This window comes from Cinclus cinclus, chromosome 5, assembly GCF_963662255.1.
Source record: "Cinclus cinclus chromosome 5, bCinCin1.1, whole genome shotgun sequence".
In the NCBI taxonomy this organism is placed as follows: domain Eukaryota; kingdom Metazoa; phylum Chordata; class Aves; order Passeriformes; family Cinclidae; genus Cinclus; species Cinclus cinclus.
In genome coordinates, this window is record NC_085050.1 from 25,847,609 (window position 1) to 25,869,353 (window position 21,745).

The following is a 21,745-nucleotide window of genomic DNA, read 5'->3' on the forward strand; positions in this document are numbered from 1 at the left end:
AACAATGACCCAGATCTACCAAGGGAGGTCTGACATTTCCCTAGTGTAATTCCACGACTGCAGATGTTATTTTTCAATTGATATTAGGAATTGATATTAACAATTCTTATCTATTGATATTAAGATTTTATTTTCCTAAGACAGTCATGCAGGGAGACTAGTTCCCATCTGTTTTATTCTGTTAGATTTTGTGATTTGTTTAGGTAAGCTTTTTTAAGGCTTTTTGCAGGCAAAGTTTGAGGAGATGCATCTGGTTTATTTTGTTGAACCTGAACTTTTTTTTACACTTTCTCAGTTTTTGTATGTGCAAACCCTCTTAGCTAAATATTATCCTCAACTTTTACTCAAATTTTTTTTCAACCCATTTATGAAAAAACATGAGACCAAACACAGAGACCCAACCTTTGGTACTTGACATCTTCTCAAGTTAAGTCTTGACCTTTCATTATATCTTCTATCAATTCAGAATGTTACCTTTTACATAATGTAACAAAGACTCCTGCAGCTTCCATTGAAATTATCCATTTATCCATTTATCAAATGCATTAGTGAAGTGAGCAATTCTGAAGGAATCAAAACTGAATGCCCCCAACTACCTTAGCTTCTAATCCAAAAGGAATGTTACCTTGCATAAGGTTCTGACCTGCTTTTAATGTCTATGCTATTGTAAAAACTTGCTGTTTTGCTGAAGTACTGCAAATTTTTTTTTTCCTGAACATAAACTGCATTATCCTTTCTTTGAGGCTGGAAAGACTTGTACAAGGTCACAAAACTGAGTTCCCAGGAGCTGGGGCAACACCAGAACAACAGGCACACTCTACACATGTCATAAAACATTTCTAAACATCCTCTAACACTTCAATCCAGCACTTTGATCTCAGTAAAAGAGGCCTTAAAAGACAGAGAAGAGCATGTCTTGCACAGCAGACACAATGGGACATCACAGACACAGCCATGATCTAGATGCCTATGGTAGAAGCTCACTAGATACAAGTACACAAAAGCATTAAGAAAAAGAACAAAGTGCAGGCTGCAAAAGGAAGGTGACAAGCCAAAACTCTTTCTCATCCCACATCTGATGATTGGCTCGTCCTTCAGTACAGAAGCATAAACATTACAGGGACTGCAAAAAATATGCCTTTACATTGCCTATGGTCTCCAGCATCCTTACTCTTGCCACCCTTTAAGCCCCAGTGTTTCCAAAGGAAGCCCAGAAAATGAGAGGGATTAATTATGTGTCAAGAACAAGAGCACAGAGGTTTAAGATGAGGTGAAAAGAAGGACTAAATACATCCTTCCTAGCTATAGCAGGTAACAAACATAAATGTCAAGCATGGGATAGGTAAAACAGAAGAATGCTGTAACATACAGATTTTGAACAACTTTCCTTTCACCTCCATCAGATAAACAAAATAGAAATTTGAGTAGATAAGGAACCATAAGAGACACTACATATTTCTAATATATGCAGGTGCTTTTATCCTAAATACGAGAGCTTCTAAGAAAGCTTAAGCTTTCTTCAAATCAACAGACAAGTTGGACTGTCTTATTTTAAAAGACATATTGACGCTAACAGGATGGAAAGAAATGGGAGTGTTTAAATCTCCTTTTGAATATCATTACTTGTGTCTTGTTAGAAGAAATTTAGCAAAACAGCAGCTCCAGCTCATTCTAGACTTGCTGGATATGCCACAACTGTCACATGGTCTGGACTGAACTGAACATGTCAGAGCTCTGGTCCAGTTCCTGCTCCTGAAGAGTGAGGAGCTGGTACTCAACCAGCTCTTTTTGCTCTCTGGGGAAACTGAGAAAGACCACTGTGCTCCTTAAACCCAAACCATATTTAGATGTGCCTTATGTAGACAATTCTTAATAGAGTGTTTACGTAATACATTTCTGTCTTCAGGTTTTAAAAGACCACATTCATAAAGCCTCTGTCACTTAAGAATCGGGAAACATTGAGAGCTGATCATCTTTAAAGTGCTATCTTTACTTCGTGTTTAGCAATTCAATCCTCAGTAAGGAACCACCTTTGTGTGTTAACTTTTGAAGCTATAAAACAGCTTCCCCCACTAAGGATGAAACCCCAGCGCTGTCTTCACTGATCTAAACCCAGGTAAATTCCCTCCTCAGGCTCAAGCAAAACCATAGGAAACAGATTAATTGGGCAAAAATCCAATGCTGTCAAGAAAAAAGAAGCAACTGGATTATAACCAGACTGGCTCCTGTACGTGCTGCAGAAATTTCAGTACAAGGCAGAGGTCACGACCATGCAGCCAAGGAAATGTGGTGCCAGGAGAGCCTTATATCCACCAGCATTAGCAAGGACCCCACTCCCTGGCTATAGTTTCACACAGCCCCCCCTTTGGATGGCTCACACTGCAGTACTGTCAAGAGATGCAACCCCTTCCAGCCAGCCCTCTCCCTTCCTGTGCAAGCAAACACAAGAGAATCAGCTGTGCAAAGAACTGAACTGGAAAAGCAGCATGCATATTAATTTCTTCGCCAGGTTAATTTTGACACAATCATTTGTCCAAGGAACACATCACACACAGAGTCAGTGCAGGCACAGGGTTTGCCTTTTTAGTCTTCCAGCAGCAAAGCAGAGTCAAGGCTACGATACAGCCATTCATGTTATAACCTCTGTGTTCACATGCACAAACTCTCTAGGTGGCAATGAACTTACCCCCCGAAACACAAGAGAAAACTGTCAAACTGAAGCAATTATAAACACTGCCATGAGAGTATTACAGATACCTTAGTTTTGCTAAAATGTAAACATATGTAAAAGGCAGAAAAAATTATTAGGATTTACTTTCATCCCTGAACTTGCCGAGGACTATAATTCATGACAGCACTAATGGCTGACATTAGCATCAAGACTCTTATCTTGCATATGACAATGTCCATGGTTTTATCTGCTTTGTAAAATCAGTAATTTAGTTAAATACACACAGAAATCAAATATGTAGGAGGGAAAATGGAGAGGGAGCTCAACTGTTTAATAAGAAAATTTATGAGTTTGTTAAAGAAAAGTCAAAATCTATTCTTGGATTTCTTAACTAGGTCAAACATTATTATCTGGTATAATTATGTTCAGTGGGATTCATTTACTTGTGAATTTGAAATCAATAACATTGTAGGAAGGATGTATATGGATTTTAAATATGCTTAATGGAAAAAAAATGTCATTGCAGGACAGGATTAAATTATTTTTTCTGCTATTCTTCGCCATCAAAGCATAAGCCATTCTTTACTCTTAGCTGCCAGAGAAAATGTAAGTCTCAAACATCATTTGGAAGCTTCAAAACATGAAGCATTCTACAGAACTTCAGACGAGATCTGGAACCAGAAACCGTACAACTTGCAACACTTCAAAACTAAAAAACTGCTTTCATAAATTGCTTGAAAACAGTGAACATTATTCACTTGAAACAATATCCTGTTTGTTTGCTCTGATGTGAGCTACTGCTACGTGGGAAATCTGGGAGCAATGCAAGGAAATCTTTGTTAAACAGTATTGTTTGGTTGCTACGGCCACACCAAATTGTTTGGATAGTTGCAAGGAACAGTAAAACAATACAAAGGATAATTAGACAGACAACACACTCCTAGGTCAAAAGGCAACACGCCCTGAATATGCTAAATGAGGAACAAAGTTGTTTCATGTTAAACACAAGTGTCTAGAATAGGAAAAGTTACTTAATACCCAAGTTGATAGTAAAGAATGCTGCTAGTTTATCATCCTGTTTCTCTCTGCATAGCCCAAATACATCAAGTACTTGAGGATATAAAGTTTATATATTTACCAATGAGACTCTTCAGGGTTCAAACACACAAAGCAGAATGGTAACAAATGCACCCCAGCCAGTGACAGTTGATGAGTCCATTTTACATCATGGCTAATATAAAGTTATCATTTTTAGCTTTCAGACATTTTTTGGGTACTACTTTACACTTAGCCAAGTGTTGGCACTTCGTATGTCCTTTTCTCTCAAGGTTTTCATACTTTTTGCTTTTAGTGAAATTTGGGTTCAGTTGCTGCTGTGTCTCAGGAAGTGGGAATGGTTGGACTGAAGTAAAACTTCCACCAGGTATCTATCTCCCCTCTTTCCAGACACCTGAAAACGCATCTGGAATTACTTTATAGATTTTTAAAATAAAGTATCCAACTATAAAATAAGCATGCTCAACACAATCTTGAGAGGCCTCTGCAGTTTTCATCAAGCAGATTACATTCTTGGTTGCTATTTTAAATTAATTGCTAAAGTAGTAGATAATTTTACATAGCTCACATTTAGCAATTAAGCCTTTTACTGTTATTTTTGCAGCATGTGTACTTTCACAGGTACTTTATATTTCCTGTGACACTTGCTGCAGAACAAGGTTTGCATGTCCAAATGACAATACAAAAACTTTCAAAGACTAAAAATATTACATGTGGTTACATAAAGGAATTTTAATTAAGCTCCTTGCCTTCCACTCTGATAACATCCTGAACATTTTATCCTGCCTCATAGAAATCATATTAATATACACAGAAACTTGTTTGTAGTGATTGCTAGAGTGTTTCACAACAACTCTTTAGTCATTTAACCAAAAGAATATTTTTTTCCTAAAAAGGATGTCAATGTTCAAAAGAGATGGCAGTCTATCCAGAACCATCCCAACAAATTACAAATAGATCCCAAATGTTAAACCTAAGTTTCCCATGTCCCTGATCAGAGCCCTGTTTTTCAGAGCAACTTCTTTAATAAATTTGTCATTATTTCACAATTCTGAAATTCCTGTTGATCATCAGGTTTCTACTGTTTCCGAAGTCTGCTTGCTCCTACCAGTGGAAATGAAGGTCTTATGACTTGACTGAAAGGAACAGTGAACAGCTTCATGAACCCAACAAAATTCAACATACATTGCTCTAATAACAGGCCCACATTCTAGATCTTAGCCTCCAACCTATAAGCAAATACAAAGAAAGAGCTGTTCCTCACTTAAATCTCTTGGATTTGCTTTCACAGTAGTGATGGGAGGATACAGCTTACCTGGGCTGCTGAAGCATGTGACGGCACAGCAGACAACCAGGCCTTCTTCACTGCTTTTTGTTCAAACTATGCAGCACTACTGATAGTGCATGAAGCCTGTCTGAAAGCAGGATTTATTCCTGCCTTACTTGCTCCAGCTGTACTGAATCCCTGCTGAAGTCATGCACAGCCAGTATGGTGGCACACGTGGCTGGTTCCTTGGCTCAACAACATCACACAGGTGCCGGACTCGGCAGTCTCTGCAGAATTAGTGGACACTTCTGCATTATGCTGCATTTATCCAGGTTTTCCCTTATTTAATCAACACTTATTTACCAGCAAGACGTTTCTAATCTTAAACTGTGCTGCTTGATACAATAAAAGAGAAAAATAAAGCAAACTCATAAAATATATACTCATTTTAAGCACATCAGGTTTAATATAAATAGTGTTCTGATTAAGTAAATTATTCTCAATAATAAGTTTAGGTGGGCCAAGAAATCAAGTTTCTGCTAGATGCCTTTTTTTGAGGCATTCTTATGAGGCCCTTAAAAAGCTCCATACCTAATATGAATACTAATCTTGATACTGGTATGAAACACTCAATTCCAGGGAAGAGGCACAGCAGCCTCCTGACACCAGAATAACGTCACTTTACAAGATAACCTAAATAATATGAACAAAATTCACAGTCTTTGACAAAGAAATTAAGTATCCATTAAAGGCCACTGTACACACATTTTCATAGAGTGTGATATCTAAGTATTCCTTTGCTTTATATAATACACATGAACTGATTGGTAACACCACAAATACAAACACAGTAATAGAAACTGAAATCAGTTTGAGTATATTACAATATACATGATCAAGAAAACAAACCTGCTCGTTCTCCCGTTCCTCATACCTTAGTCTGGATACATAGTTTTAATGCACAAACTTCCTATTATTTTCAATACAGACTACACAACTAACACATCCAGCAACAGCAGCTATGGAATTCTCTCTTTCTCTGTGTTGGCAGTATAAAGTGAATTTTCTTTGGAAGATGCTTAACAAAGATTTTGACTTCATGCGTGTGTCGAATTACACAACATGCAAAGAAGAACTATTATCTCATTAACAGGTCACATGGACTAAGCCCAGAGTGCAAATTCTTACCTCACCTCTCTCGATTCTTTACTGGTTTTAAGTGACTTCCATGGAAATAATTAAATAACCAGCAATAATCAGTACCAGTAGCTGGTACTTCTGTCAGGCATTTATGATATGTCACATGATGATAAGATGAATGGATTACCTACCTGTGAGGTAGAAACAGGTTTACAAGTGGCTTCGTTCAGTGGTACGGTTCAGTGTAAAGTTTGTAAAGCCAAGTCAAATCTTTCAGTGAGAGGAAGTTTTATGTGTATCGATAACTTCCCCTCCACGTCTAAATCGGAACTCACATTTTACTTCTGCAGTAGAAACACTTCCCTATTAGCAACTTATCTAAGGAGTTTCAGATATGTTTAATTTAAGCCAAACTCTGAGACACAGAAATATAAATTAATGCTGCACCAATAAACAGATGATAAATTCATTTCAACAAATAGTTAATTAACCATATGGCTGTAACATGAAGGACAGCCTGGGAGAGAATATAGAAAGTATTTCTGAGTTTATTGTGGGAACTGGTGCTAGGACAGCTGAGCTTTCATTTGGACTAAAAACAGCCCCACAGAACAATATCTTCACAGAAAATCTTGTAAGTTTTATCACAAAGATTATTTTTCTACCTCCAGCAAATAGGAATATTCTTTCTTTAGGAAAAGTTGACTCAACTGAGAGTACAGCTGTAAATTTGTCTAGTTACAGGTACTCAGATGAAGCTTGTTTTCTGCTCTCAAAGCCTCTGAACACACAGGCAAGAATGGTAATAGAAACATTACTTCTTGCCCACACAAAGACACAACAGAAATTCTAAGACATAAAACCTTGTCTGGAAATACCTGGTTTCCTAGGTATCTGTTCCAGATTACCATCCCTTGTAATCCCTTGGCTGCTACAAATGATCCTGAAATTTCCAGCTTTGCCCTGTAAGTAATTTAGTCCTTCCAGAGATTCAGTAGTCTTTTTCTCCACTGCTATTAATATCTCTGGTACTTTCATTCTTAAAATGTGATTTTTAGATTTTCATTTTGCATATATTTCTATAAATGCAACCAAACAGTCTCCCACAAGAGAAAGAGCAAAACAGAAGTAATATTGCATCAAACTTAAAAGTGATGTTTTTATAGTAATAAAAAAAAACCCAAACAAAAAAAACCACAAATATTTCAGTTTAGAAGAAAATTTCTCCAGCATCTTTTCCGCACCTATAACCATTTCATGAGATGTATGAAGTGAATTCCGTGTGCATCAAACACCAAAAAGTCCTTGAAAGGTCTTTTTCCCTTCTAAACTCTCCATCACCATAATCCTCTGGAGACTTTTTGCTATGTTCTCAGTCACATTGCTCCTTTTCCCCTTTTTTCCACTAATATTCAGACACTCTTTGAGGAAGCATTATTAAGAGAACAAGACATTCCTCTTGTCTGCTTTAATGGCTGAGCAAACTCTAACCAGCAAATACTCTAATTCCTGTATGGGACTTCATCTCATATAGTCCCTTCTCTACTTTGAAAAGTCAAAAATAAAATAGGTATAGGACTTCTTTCCTGAAACTCTAGAACAGATAGAAAGATAAAATGGATTAGAAAGAAAACCAGAGAAATTATTTTTAAATACTTTCTTTGTGTAAACTCAGACACATGAGAAGAGAGAAACTGGGCTACAAATTTCTCCAAGTAAGTCCTACTGGCTTTGCCATTATGGACTGTGGCAGTCATTCTCTCATCTTTATACATAGGAGAGGAGTAGCAATTGCACTGAACAGTCTTCCTAAGCCTCTATCCTCATACTGTACGGCAAGCACCTGGTTCTCTACAGAACTGTGACTGAACAGCACAAACAACAGCCACGTACAGAAGGTACAATCAACTAAATCAGATGGATGAGTATTTTTTTATTTTCTTTTATTTTATTTTAGAGCACACAAATAACTATATTAAGAAATTTATTGGTTGAAAAGGAGGCCAGATCTGACCAGGCTAAGTCGGAGGATATCCAGGGTGGTAGTCAGAAATGGATTGTTAGTTGTTACTGGGCTCCCTCTGTCCACTGAGAATGTTGGATTTGACAGCATCAAAGGCTGCTAGAAGTTACAGCTTCTACTGTAGTATAAGATACTGCTGAAGATCATCTGATCTCTAATGCTGTGTAATTCTAATGTAGTGTCTTACAGCAAGAAAGTATGTCCCACCTATGGTACAACTAACCACCACGGCAAACAGGAAATTCAAAATTAAATACTAATTTGAAAAAATCAAATATAATTATAAGGTAAGTTTTACATACCTTTAAAAAAAAATCCTCAACAACACAACAGCTAGGAATAGATGGGAAATATTGGCTGAAATTTCTACAAGCATATGCAAGAAGTACAACTCATTTTGTGACTTATTTTACAGAGCCTTGTATAGCAGACCATGCATGTAGATTATTATCAGACAGGAAAAAAAAGAAAAACTAAAAAGTAATTTTGATAGCACAAGATGCCAAAAGAGCAAACCATACACAGTGGAAAACAATGCAATAGACCACAAAAACTGGAGGGGGAAGAGGAAATCAGTTTGAACTCAATTGTCTCAAGTCCTGCCCCGTCATTCTTGATTACGGCATGCCATCAGGATATCCTGGCCATTAAAATGTCAGATCATTAAAAATATAGTTTATGTAATTCTTTTTCTAGAACAACTGCCAGAATAGAAAACCTTTTCAGATAAAATACTTTAATTAAAAGTAGTATTTTTAATTTCACAGAAACTCTTACATAGAAATCAGTGAGATTTAATTAATAGCATACTTCCAAACTATTAATTTATTTAACATGCTTTGTTTCACTGTCAGAAAGCTGCTCTCATGCAAGAGCTTCAAAGAATGTAAAGGTTAAGTCTCACCTGTCCATTACCTAAACATATCCATACATTTGGAAACAGAATAATAGCAGGAATGTAAAGGTTCAGGGCTATAAATTAAATTCCCCATAGTAGTTTTCAGAAATGCTCCTGACATTTTATACAACTGTAGCCTTCAATTCAATATATGAGTTTCTGATCAAAAACAGTTCTGTAATCAAGTTGCAAACTTCTTAGAGAAACAATACCACCCCAAGCACACATGTGGTACCTACAGTCTCCTTTCCCAGTAGACCTCCTGAAGACCTAACATTCCCCTAACAGTCAGACTACTTTGCACAAGTGAAGAACGTAGGTATCCATCCGGGTATCTCAGCTTCCTTCAAAACTCTGAACTTTAACAAATGAGCATATATAACTATCAGCATTCACTCATTTACAAATGTTGCGTTCCCTCAAAAGAATAACCACATAAGTATAAAAAAAAACCCCTAAACTTGTTTCTTTACTTCCTATCCTCATTAGCATTAGGATTCTACGGCATTGCAAGTCATACTTTCATAAATGATGCAAACACAGAAGCAATTATATTCCAGTATCATTACTTGCCAAAAAAAAAAGCTTACAGCATTAATTTTAAAGGGCAGTATCTGATGCTAATTTTTTATTTAACTTTATTTCTGCAACAGGAACAAAGACATCAACTTCCCACTGAATATGAGAGCAGAGACAGAATTGAATAACATTGACTTATTCTGTTAGTTCTTCTGATCCACCTGCAATTTGGAAAATGTAAACTGACCCCCCAACTAAGTCTGAGCCAGTAGTATTGCCTGCTTTTCATGGGGGCCTCTAAGTTCAGGGACACCACCACAGCAGTCAGTTACCACGCTTTTAGATGGCATGTGCATTCATGTGATGGCTGAGAGGCCATAACTCATTAGCGTTATTTCTCCTTCAGTTCTGGAGATTTTTATTACTTAGAAGACGTTTCCAAGGGGGATGCAGATTCCTACAGAGCAAATTTAAGCTTGCTGAGGGCAGTTTAGTTTCTCATCATGCCCTCTCCTGGCGCCTGGACTCCCATTTGAGAGCCCATTTGACATACTGATGGTCAACTTTCCAAGCAACAGGGAAAGGGGCACTGATAAATTTGCATGCACTCATGACATTTCTGATTGGCACAGGAAGTGTGCTCTGCTCAGCCCATGGGGAGAGGAAAGTGGGGCAGAGAGCAGAACATTCTACTGCTACGAGAGAAACCCACTTTTGCCATCAAATTGAAGACTGCACCAGGCAAGAAACACACTGATGCTCTGAATCTTATGTCAAGCATGAGCTACCAAAGGCAGTAACAGCATAACAGTGCTTGGCTAAGGTTAAACTAAAAAGCAGAAGGGAGGCAAAGGCAGCAGTGGAAAGATACACTAGTCAGGCCTGAGGAGTGAAAGAGGAGGAAGAATAGGAAAGAGATTTTTATTCACTAGGGTTTGTTGCAGCTTTCCTTATACACTGTTCTGTAAGTTAAGGAAGCACACATTTCCACTGCAATGATAAGAGTGAACCTATTCTGAATAAAGAATTCATTTCCATGGTATGCTAACTACACAAAGAGAAAGAAAAGCACAAACTAAATCTAAAGTTTTAAGAAGTAGCATTTAAAAACCTAAAACTAATGCAAGGATATAGCAGCAAAGGAATACACATTAATACAGGCTGCACAGACTCCACTCTAGCAGTTGTCACTGCAAACATATCACCTGTGATGATGTTTTATTTCCTTTCAATATATTAAAAGATACATATACACCACATAAAAAATGCATCCTGTAACAAGGTTAAAGCGACCACAGGAATGTCTTTGTTAACAAGCAAACAAAAACTTAAATATCTTATCTCAACTTGGCTAATCCACAGTTCTCTGGAAAAACAAAATTTCACATCCTCGGTTTGCAGACTTAAGGATATTAAAAACCCTATTGGTCCACTGCACTTGAAGAAAAAACAATGTCCACATGCTCAACTAATTTATGCTTCATCTTATTTTCAAACAGATTGTGCCAGAAGCCAGCAGCTTTTGCACAGAGGTCTTTCGCAGAGCACAACCCAAGGTAGTTTGTTTAACCTTCTCTCCCTTCACTGCCTGCTTATTCTTTCCTTGTGAGAAGAGGGCAATTCCAGCTCCCAGTTCAAAGAGGAAAATACTTTTCCTCATTATCCTCATTATGCTCATTATCCTCAATTATCCCCATTAATGTCAAATTGATACCTTTCCTGAGCAAATGCAAGAAAGTAATGAATGCTGGCAGTTTTGCTCTAAAGGACTATTTTGGAAAAGGACTCTGGAACATCAGTTATAAAGTAATCAAGAACATCAAATGATGTATCGTTAAAAAACACAGAAAAAACCCCAAACCCAAAACATTAGCCCAGACTGGGTCGACTTACAGAGCACAGCCATGTCTTAGTAAATAACTGTCTTGTGAAGTGCTCAGAAATATTGTAATAGTATTTCTGATACCAAGGTATGTTTTGAAAATTGAAGTGTTCGGTATATAGACATAAGGATTTAAAAAAAGCAAACAAGAGAATAAACAAACAAATACAACTGAGGGTTGAAATATGCTTAAGCATACACAAATTTGGGATAGAAAATGTCTCATGCATTAAATAGCAATTTCAGAAAAGTACAACTGTTCTACGCTCTGATTCTGTCAGTTTTGCCTGGTAATCCCCTATATGAACATATGAGCTGAAAAGGAAAATAAACTAGACTAACTCAATCTGCCACATTTAACACAAACATGTCATAGGCAGAAAAATAGAAGTGAAATCAACATTTTCAAAAGCACATTCTTACAGTAATTTTGCTGAGGAATAAAAAAAAAAAAAACAAAACCTTTTTCTTTTCACATCTAGGTAACTGCCTAAATTTAACTGTAAAAACAAAAAAACCTTGATCATTTCCCTGAATGAAATTTTCTGCCCTGCGCTCAGGGCATCAGCTCTCCTGAAAATTTAATTCCAGTGGGTTTCAGTTCCTAGTAGATATTACCAAAGAGTTCTTAGCACATAGGAGAGACTGACTATTTTTGAGCTACAGCACAAATTTCCTTGTGAAGGCATACACATATCTTATTATGCTGTTGTAAGTTCTGTTTTTAAATTAGGTGTAGTCAGTTATCTGTGTTTTTCCTGTTTATCGAATGTGCTCTTCTGAGCCAAGTCCTTTCATTCACCAAATTCTACAAAAAATTAGCAGCGTCAGCTGATTAATTTATTGATAGTCTGGTATATCTATTTTCTTGGGGAAAAAAGTTGGATGAATACAAAAATTAACAAATATATAGAAAATTTAGGATTGTTCACTAGAACACTTATCCAAATTTGCTTTGCATATGTGGCTTAGTGTGGGTATTGTTTTTTGAGGTTTCTCAGTGCTTTTTAAGTCTTTGACAGCAAAAGGTAGTGCTGAGTTCACATGAGACCCTAGTTAGCTTTTTTTTTTTTTAAGAACAGCATGAGACACTTGTATTTCTAATCAGTCTTTCTGACTAAATTTATCTGTGCTTTCTGCAAATAAAAGTAAATTAAATTAGGAAGAATCCCAAGTTGGTGCAATTCCTTAGGGAAACAGATGACAGCCTTCAGGTCTTTAAGTGCTCAGATGAAGCACAAGGGCATAGCACAAACCTGGCAAAAAAAAAACCAGCCAGCATGTACAGAGCCAGCATTCAAACTGGACTTCTATAAGAAGACAATACTCAGTGCTATGCAGAGCTATTCTTAGCCACCATAATAAACACACCAAGGTTTCAGAGTTAACAGATTCTTTGTCAGTTCCATGGGAGGAGACTAGTCACATCTGAAATAAAAAATAAAGCTGTCACATGCTTGTCCACAGAACTCCAAAATACATGGCTAAATTGGTCATTTAAAAGATTTGCACTGCATGTATTGGTATCGTAAGGGGGGAAAAAAACCCACCTTTTTTTTTTTCCCACCTTTCTCAATTTTCATTTTAAGTTTTTATCCGATTCTAATTTACTTCAAAAAGCAGTTTGGTCTCTCCACAGTAGGAACCTTCATGTGGTTTCAATACATTCTTTTAAGCTCTAGAAAGCATTGCAGAGAATTGGAACTGAGAGGCTGAGCCTGGTATGAATAGGAAGTTCTGGCTGTGGAGGCACCAGGGAATGTGGGGCTTTCAGCATGGCCTGCATAAACAACAGCTGGCTGAGTGGGTACAGAGATCCCCCTGCACTCACCTGCAGTTTCACAACACACCCAGATCTGGAGACAAAGAATCATGCAATGACTCACAGAAGTGGGACAGGATGGGCGCACTGAATAGTGACAACTCCAAAAACACTGCTCCTAAATCTGTTGCCAACTGAAAAGGAGCCCAGGACATGTGGAGAACTTTACACCTGGCATTCTTGGCTCCCATACCATGACCATAGTTTACAGATGTAATAGCCTGACACAAGCATTGTGGTGCCTTTCTGCTGGACAGACACCTTGAGTACCCCTGTCCTAGTGCCTGGCTGCTGAGCAGACCTCTTGGAAACATAGGCTTTGCTCCCCTCAGTTCACATTTTAAATAACACCTGCTTTCCTTCTTACAAGATCTCATCACATTTACATCTGCTACGTGGCTTATACAATGTCGCAACAGCATTTCCTACACAGTTTTGCAGTAAAAAAATAAATAGTAGGTTTTGTATTTGTGCAGGAAGACATGGAAAACATCCACAGTCTATCAGCAAAGTAACAGATACTCTGGCCGACAAGCTGATGGACAGGAATAAAAACATGTTTATACATAAATTCATATTTTGAAGAGAGCAGCCTGTAAGGAGGTGAGACAACTGTGTGATAGCTACATTGAGATCTGCAGTCATTCAGATACTACCGGGTTTCCAGGCTTGAAGAGGAAATAAGCATGCATGTGCTGACACCAACTATGGCTGGCCAGTAACAGCAGTACTTGAATGATCTTTAGAAGACTACACAGTTCATGACAAATATAAGAATGAGGAATACACAGGAAAAATAAAAGAAGCTATTAAGTTTCTACTTTAAAAATTCCCCAGTGTTCATCCCTCTTTAGGAAGACAGAGTGAAATTTCCTAGTAGAGGATATCACGAAGCAAATAATAGTCTGATAATCTGTAGGGCTCCTTATTACTGCTACATGATTAAAAAAAAATTAGGTCACTTTGGTTTCTGACCAGAATTACTACAGACAGGTAGTCAATGCTGCCATTTCCCAAGTTGCAATATATAAATATATTGGCAGCATTATTTTTTTTAAATGGAGCAATACTTCCTTCATTGTTGCTCACGTGTACTATTAACACAACTGATATTATGCATTGTCCAGTTATTCCCACTTAACCCTGGAAATCTCAGACTGTCTGATCAAGGTTTCGGAGCACAAGCTTCCTCAGTATACTGAGGTTACACAGGCAAATTCTGCATCTACTCTAATAAAACATTTCCTCATCAATCACTCTCCAGGAATAAAACACAGATGAGATGAAGAACCGACCAGCTCCTGGGGGGAACAGAAGCAGAGATGGAGTTTGGCCACAGTGGGACTGCGCAGCTCAGTCGGGGCTTAGGGCCTCAAAGCAGGGAGAGCTCCAGTCCTGACACCTGGAAGGAGACCAAATGCAAACCACGAAATGATAACGAGCTCTGGTCTCTGCCAAGCTGCACTCTTGGCCAGTGACCTGGAAATGTGATCCAGAAATTCACATCCAGAGCTCATCGCTCATCTTTTTCCCTCGGGGTGTGGTATTTAACGTTGTGTGGTCGCATATTAACACCACCATAGAACACCGAGATGTTTTAATCATGGCAGGATGGCACAGGTGCACTTCACAGGTCTCTTTCACCTTTCTCAGTCCCCAAACGGCTAAAACTATCCAACATTCACAATCACTTTCTGGCAGCCAGTCTTAGTAACCTCAGTCTTAAAACTGCAAGCAATTCTCAAGGACTTAACATCATTTTTCTCAGCACCATTAGGTAAAGCATCTCAGCAGAAGTCAGCAAGAAAAGATACAAAAGCTTGAGAAAAAACTAAAAATGTGCAAGAATATATGCTAAAAAAACAGTATCTAAATGAAAGTTAATCAAGGACACAGCACTTCCTCCTGTTTTCGGAATAAGAAGCACAGTGTATACAGTTTTTTTATTTTTGTTTTAAAGGCTTGCATCTACAGCAAGACACCAGTTTGGCACAGCTAGATTGACTTTTAGTGATGCTGAACTTCAGGTCAATACACTTCAAAAAGTTTTTGTGCTCAGTGGTAGCATAACTCACATTTTAACCACGTTTTAGATAGTGAAATCCTATGGGTTTCCTTCAAATCATATAGAACCAATTACAAGGACCTCACAGGGCTCTGTCCTGCCATCCTCTCCCCTGCTTGATTAAACACATTATGTTCTTGTTTTCTTGTCTTCTCCAAGATGAGCACTCCACTTTCCCAGTTACAGTAATGTCCTTAGGGATAACGTGGCCATTAAAGGTAGGCATGAACTATAAATTCAAATTAAATATGTAAGTAAAATTATTAAAATAAACCTCTGAACAATACTATAGCAGTAGATATTAGGAAAACTTCTAACAGTGAAATCACTTTCCTTTTGGTCACCTTTTGCCATATTTGTGAAACTTGGGTTTGCCCGTAGTTTTCTTAAGGCAGTTCTTTTACAATTAGTGATACACTTTTTCCTAGGGAAGAAAAATTATAACTTGAAGTACTCTTTCAGAGTTTTTTGATAGTTATTTAAGAAGAAAAAGGTAAGAAAAAAATTCTGCAAAATCCTTCTCACCCATGCACTTCTGCTAGGCTATTTCTAGATTTTGAGTTCCTCCTAGGTTTTTTTTCCTAGCCAATTACTTTCCGAAGAGAGAGACACATTCAAAGATTAAAATAACCCTACAAGCAGAACAATGTGACTCCACCTTAGTATTCCCCAGCTTAGCCTACCATGAGTTTCTGGACACAGTGTTCAAACAGCTATCAAAAAAACTTTGAACTTCTCAGCCAAACCTCAGTACACCTGTGTTAGCTTATTTCTTTCTTTCTTTCCTTCTTTCTTTCTTTCTTTCTTTCTTTCCTTCCTTCTTTCCTTCCTTCTTTCTTTCCTTCTTTCTTCACTTTGCTGGCTTAAAAACAAAGTGCTAGTTGCCAGCCTCTCTTTTTTTTTGGGACAAGACCTCATTTGTAGCTGAAAGAACAGCAAAAATCTGGCGATACTTGGCCCAGCTGCTATGTCCTGCTGACAGCCAGCACAAAGCAAGATGTTGGAGAGAAAAAGGAGGCAGGTTTCCACTGAGATGCCAGACACGCGATTTGCTAAGCCAAACATGGGCTGCATTAAGAGCTGCTGAGTTGTTACTGACCACTGACCCTGGCACCCTCACAAACATCACTGCTCCTAACCTGCAGATCTTCAGTTCTAGTTCAGCAGCGTGAACAAAGGCAGCAAACAGGGATGATGCATAAAAGCAGCAAAAGGAAGAAAATGAACTACTTACACCACACTGATAGCACTGTGAATCTAACAATTCTTTCAAATATCCATTAGTTAGCATTGATTTGCAAGGGCTTAAGGCATTCATGCTTCTTTCTAGACCACCATTCTTGTCTGTACCAGTTATCTGCAAAGAAAACTTCATAAAATAAAGTTGAAAATATCCCCAAATCACATGCCAGCTGTGCCTGATGGGCAGAAGCACCCGAGTTATTTATACCTCCCATGCTGTGCTTTCGTAAGATCTCTTTAGAAAATTAATTGCTTCTAGAACTTAAATGAATTCTTGAGCAAGAAACCTATAAATATTAATGTTTTAAATTAAAAATTTTGTTCTTGAAGATTGGAATGGTTGTTTTTTAAACTTTTAGTGGTCTGTTTATAGGCTACATATATCTGACAAAAAAGTACTCTTTCTTTCCTTTGAATTTCCAAATTATTGATTCTTAGGAGAAGAATGAGAAAAGGCAAAGAATAAGGAAAATGTTTCATATGCCTGTTGTTTTCGACTACTACTTTGAAAGCATTCAGGACATATACACATATACATACATTCATTAGCAGAATTTGTTCTAAACTGAGTAAAATCTCTCCTACACATCAGGTTTTTCTTGTTTTTTCTAGCTATACCTCCTTATGGCAGCAACTTTAAATTCTGATGAAAATTAATTAATCATAAACCATGTAATTTTATAACTGCATTGAAACATTTTCCACATCTAGCTTTTTCACCATCACTGCATTTTAAGTGCTTCTAGATCAGTCTGTAAGAGTCTCCTGAATTTGTCTTATGAGAATTATCAATGAAAACTCAATGATAAAAAGTCTATTTCTTCCTGTACCCTAATTTTCCAATAATTAATATTCTATTATTAAAAGCAGTTAAACCAAAGCAATTCTATGCCTCAACATTTTATTTTCTTTTGTTAATGCAGCTTGGTAGTCTATCACACACATCATGTTCCATTTAACTCCCCTGAAATCTGTCACAAAATGTAGTTTCCATCAGACCTACTAATATAAACCTTTCTTGTGATGTTCACACAGGCAACTGGGAACGCTGAGAGTTCAAAAACTTAATTCTTATTTACTGTAGCACAGTCCAGTTTCTTTTAGGTTCCAAGTGTCCTTTCTGATCTAGAATGGCTTTTTCCTCTTTAAATTGACCCTTTATTTTGCACTGTAGCTAACAGAATTCAACAGCTCCCTTTGATTAGCATCATTACTCTTTGTATAGGAATGAGGAAGAATATTTACTTCTATGGAATGGAGAAGTTCTAACTACATGCACACAGGATATAATACCGCAAACAAAAGCTGGCAATCACCTTTCCAAATAAATGTCTTTGTGTCAGTTATCCCTTAAATGCTATTAAACCCCTAATGTCTAAACCTTTCCCCTTCAAACACAAAAGCTCCAGAGCTAGAGTGTTAAAAAAAAAAAAAAGTCAGCAGAAATGGGGTATTTGATATGGCTTGTTGCAATTGGTTTATCTGGAGCTTTCCTGAAGTCCATGCAGAGCATGCAGTTTATTCCAGCAACAGTAGCTGACAGAGTGGTTTGCATTTGGTGCACTTTCTCCTTTCAAAAGCATTCTCTTCTGCAATTTCAATCAGTATTATTCAGTTTCAGGGTGGAACTTGACTTTGACTAGTTTGGATGTTATACTTACAGCCTTGTTATGTTCTTCCAGTCTACATTCACTTACAGATCTTGTTATTCCAAACTTACCCAGAAAGAAAGAAAGAATGGAGGGGGAAAAAATCTACTTTGTAAAGAAATTCTGTGTAGCAAATTTTACTGCACAGAATGTTACTAGCAACCTCATTTAATGGAATATATGCCAACACCACGTATCAGGAGATGCAATGACTCATTATGTGACTCAAGATGTACAGCACAAAAGGCCATCATCAAAAGCCACAGAAGTTCATAAACAGAGCCAAATATGGAGGCCACATTCCACAGTACATGAATATATTGATACATTCACATTGTATTGGGTGATTAACTACTGATAGAAACTTGCTTTCCCTATAACAACTTAAAGACTGGGGAAAAGTTGTCACATGTTCCTTCTAAAGGAAAAAAAATTGCTGCTCGAGTAGTACAGGGACCCGTAACTACATTTGCTAACACAAATTACACTTAGATGTTTTTCAAAACACCTGAATTTAGTAGCTTTTTCAAAACTTAACATGTTTGCATTCATCTTTCATTTTAAAAAAATCACTTGTCAATATGTCAGAACAATCTTGGAAGATATAAAGAAAAGTTGTTACATTCTCTAGAAAGAGCCTATCATGTTTCAGCATGCAAAACAACACCACTAACTGAGATGATCCTTTGAAGTCAATGTTACAAGAAAGAAAATCTTTCCTGCAAAAAAGACTTGAGCATATTATTGTTTGGGATGCTTAACACTAGTAAAATGAAGCTTACATCCTACTTAATATTGTACTTATTTAATAACTATTATTCCTTTAGAAGACACCAAAACTAGTATCTCATGAAAACAGAAGATTTCTCTATACTGTGAATACTGATTTTTCCACTGGAATATGAAAGTGGTATGAAAATTCTTTAGAGCAGCACAATACCACCAATAACTCTTAGCCCAAAGGACTGTCTGGAAGAGAAGCAATCATGTAACATCTCAGACCAATTTTTTCCTTAGGTTTTATTTTTCTTTGCTGTTTAGCAGTTAATGGGAAAACAAGTTGAAATTTATCATACAGCGATGACGTCTAATATGCTAAAAACTTCTAATATGTTGAAATAAAAATATGTTTAAAAGTGCTTTTACCACTTTTTAAAAGTATAATCCACTAGCAAATTGACAAGAAGCAGCAAACCTGTGGTTTTGCTAAAAAGCCATGCACACCCTCCACAAATACTCTACCCCAGCCATCTTCTCCTAAAGAATAAGCCTGTCAAGAAAACATTTGTTTTCCCAGAATTCTTCCTATGGTCCTTTTGCATTTACATTCCTATCATGGCACCCTAACATGACCTTTCTTATTTAAATTACAGCTTCACTGCTGTCCTCAAACAGAAAGTCACAAGATAAAAATGAATCTACTGCATCTACTTTGTTAAATACTGTATTAGCAGAGCAGAACCTCTCTTGAGAGCCAAGAGTTCATTTTTGGTTGGTAAAGGAGGAAGTAACTTAAAGTCAAACTAATCCTACAGGATGATAAGCGAATCTTAAAAAGCAAACTCCAAGTGCTTTTTTTTCATCCACAGAAAGAACGATTCAAAAATATCTGCCCGGCAGCTCCCCAGTTTTCACGTGCTCGTCAGCACCTGGCAGCCATAGCTCCAACAATTCACTTGCTTTTAAACCTGCTCCATTTCTTTCTGATTTTACAACAGTTTCCAAACCAACTGCTGTACAGGCAGATACAGCTCGCCTTCCTGGCAGGACTTTGCTCCCAGGCTCACAAGTCTCAGAAACTTTGAAAATCACTGTCACAAACCTTTACCAATAAGAGGCCAAGGGCAAGGACCTCAATGTAGCTTTGGCAGGGGCACTGTTAGATTACAGTCCTGTTCTCTTCAACAGCATAAGTTCTTGAGGTATATTAATGACTTCTGATTCAAACTGAGCAAGGTGGTATGAAAAACCTCATGATGCACCTCCAAAACTCATTCACCAGAAGAAGATAGGGACGAATTCAAGGACAGAGAAGCACCCACACGACAGGTGTGTACCCTTCTGTTACACAACTGCAGCACAGCAACAGAAAGCTGTGTGATAGGTTTTAGAAGGACAATACATCCCATTAAAAAAAAAAAATCAGAAATATTTATTTATTTCCAAACAGGACATGACTATTAACACAGTAAATATTGGAAACACAAAAAAGCTTTTACTAAAGCAGTACTTGTGTTTACTGGAAAGCCATTATTCCTGTCTTTTTCCATACTGCAAACCCTAGAAGTACATGCCTAGTTTTCATTAAAAATTGTGTAGCACCTTACAGAAAGGTATTTATTACTTAATGCTTTTCACTTTAAGCAGCACCACATGTGGTTTTTGAACCCACATATTGCATTACTAAAAGCAATTCTCATGGTATCCAAACCTCCTCATACGAAGGTTTTTGTTGACAAAATGTAAGAGCTTTCTTACACCAAGCAACTTAAATGATAATCAAAATTAATATTTTTCCTACAATTTAGAAACTCAGTAGAACCGTTAGATAGACCACAGACTGAAACTGCAATGGGCTAAACAACAGAATCCAAAAGCACTGAGAGACATCATCACAACTAAGATTCCTCAAATACTATGGAGCCAAGCAACCTGAGGACAAGCCGATAGAAAGCCACCATTACATTCACCACTTCAGTAAGCAAATAAGTTCTTAAGCAGGAACATCCTCACTTCCCTGCTGGATTAAAAGAACATTCCTGATTCCATTTAAAAAGAAGTAATGCCTAAAATTGTTGGCACAGAGACAGCATTCTGAAACTAGGCCGTATGAATGTCACTTCATTGTTGTTACTGAAAGAAAAAAGATCAACTACAATAAAACCTTAGCCAGCACTGCAACATTATGCCAGCTAAGCAAGCCCTTAACCAGACCCGTGGAGCTTTGCTGCCTTTCAGTTACACACTTAAACCCCGTCTGCATATGCTTATTTTTATGTACGTGGGAAAGCATGCAAGCACACCCACTCCTTTTCTGACATCCTTCAGCATACAAAAATTTTAAGTTATGATATAAACCATAACAAGTAGCATTTGTACCTAAAAATTTTATGAAAACATAGCAAAAACTTGTCTCAAGTAATTTCTTAGCATATGAATGTTTGCTGAATTTCCAAACTCATCCTCGACATAAATACTGTGTAATTCCTTGCTCTGCACATACTACATCACTTGATTAGAAAATGCTTTAGAAACAAAGCAAGTGGCTTGCCCACTTCAGCTCAGCTCGCTAAGGCATGCATGTGAATGGCAGCCCCTGGAGCCTGCGCAGGCTGCACAGAGGGCTCTGCTCCTGGCCAGTCTGCACAGTGTGCCATCAGAGTGGGACTCTCGCACGCTCACGGAGCAGGCATGCAGCTATGCTGGAATCACAACAATTTTCACAAATGGAGTGGCAATCCTGGAAAAAGTGAAATAAACCCCAGCTATCTCATCAGCGCACGCAGAAAAT

General features: G+C 37.5%; 1 protein-coding gene across 7 annotated transcripts in view; it reads right to left on the reverse strand.

Annotated features, from left to right (window-relative positions):
* FRYL (FRY like transcription coactivator) overlaps positions 1-21,745 on the reverse strand; it is a 133,795-nt gene that overhangs the window by 94,672 nt on the left and 17,378 nt on the right. The gene's annotated exons all lie outside the window — the stretch shown is intronic.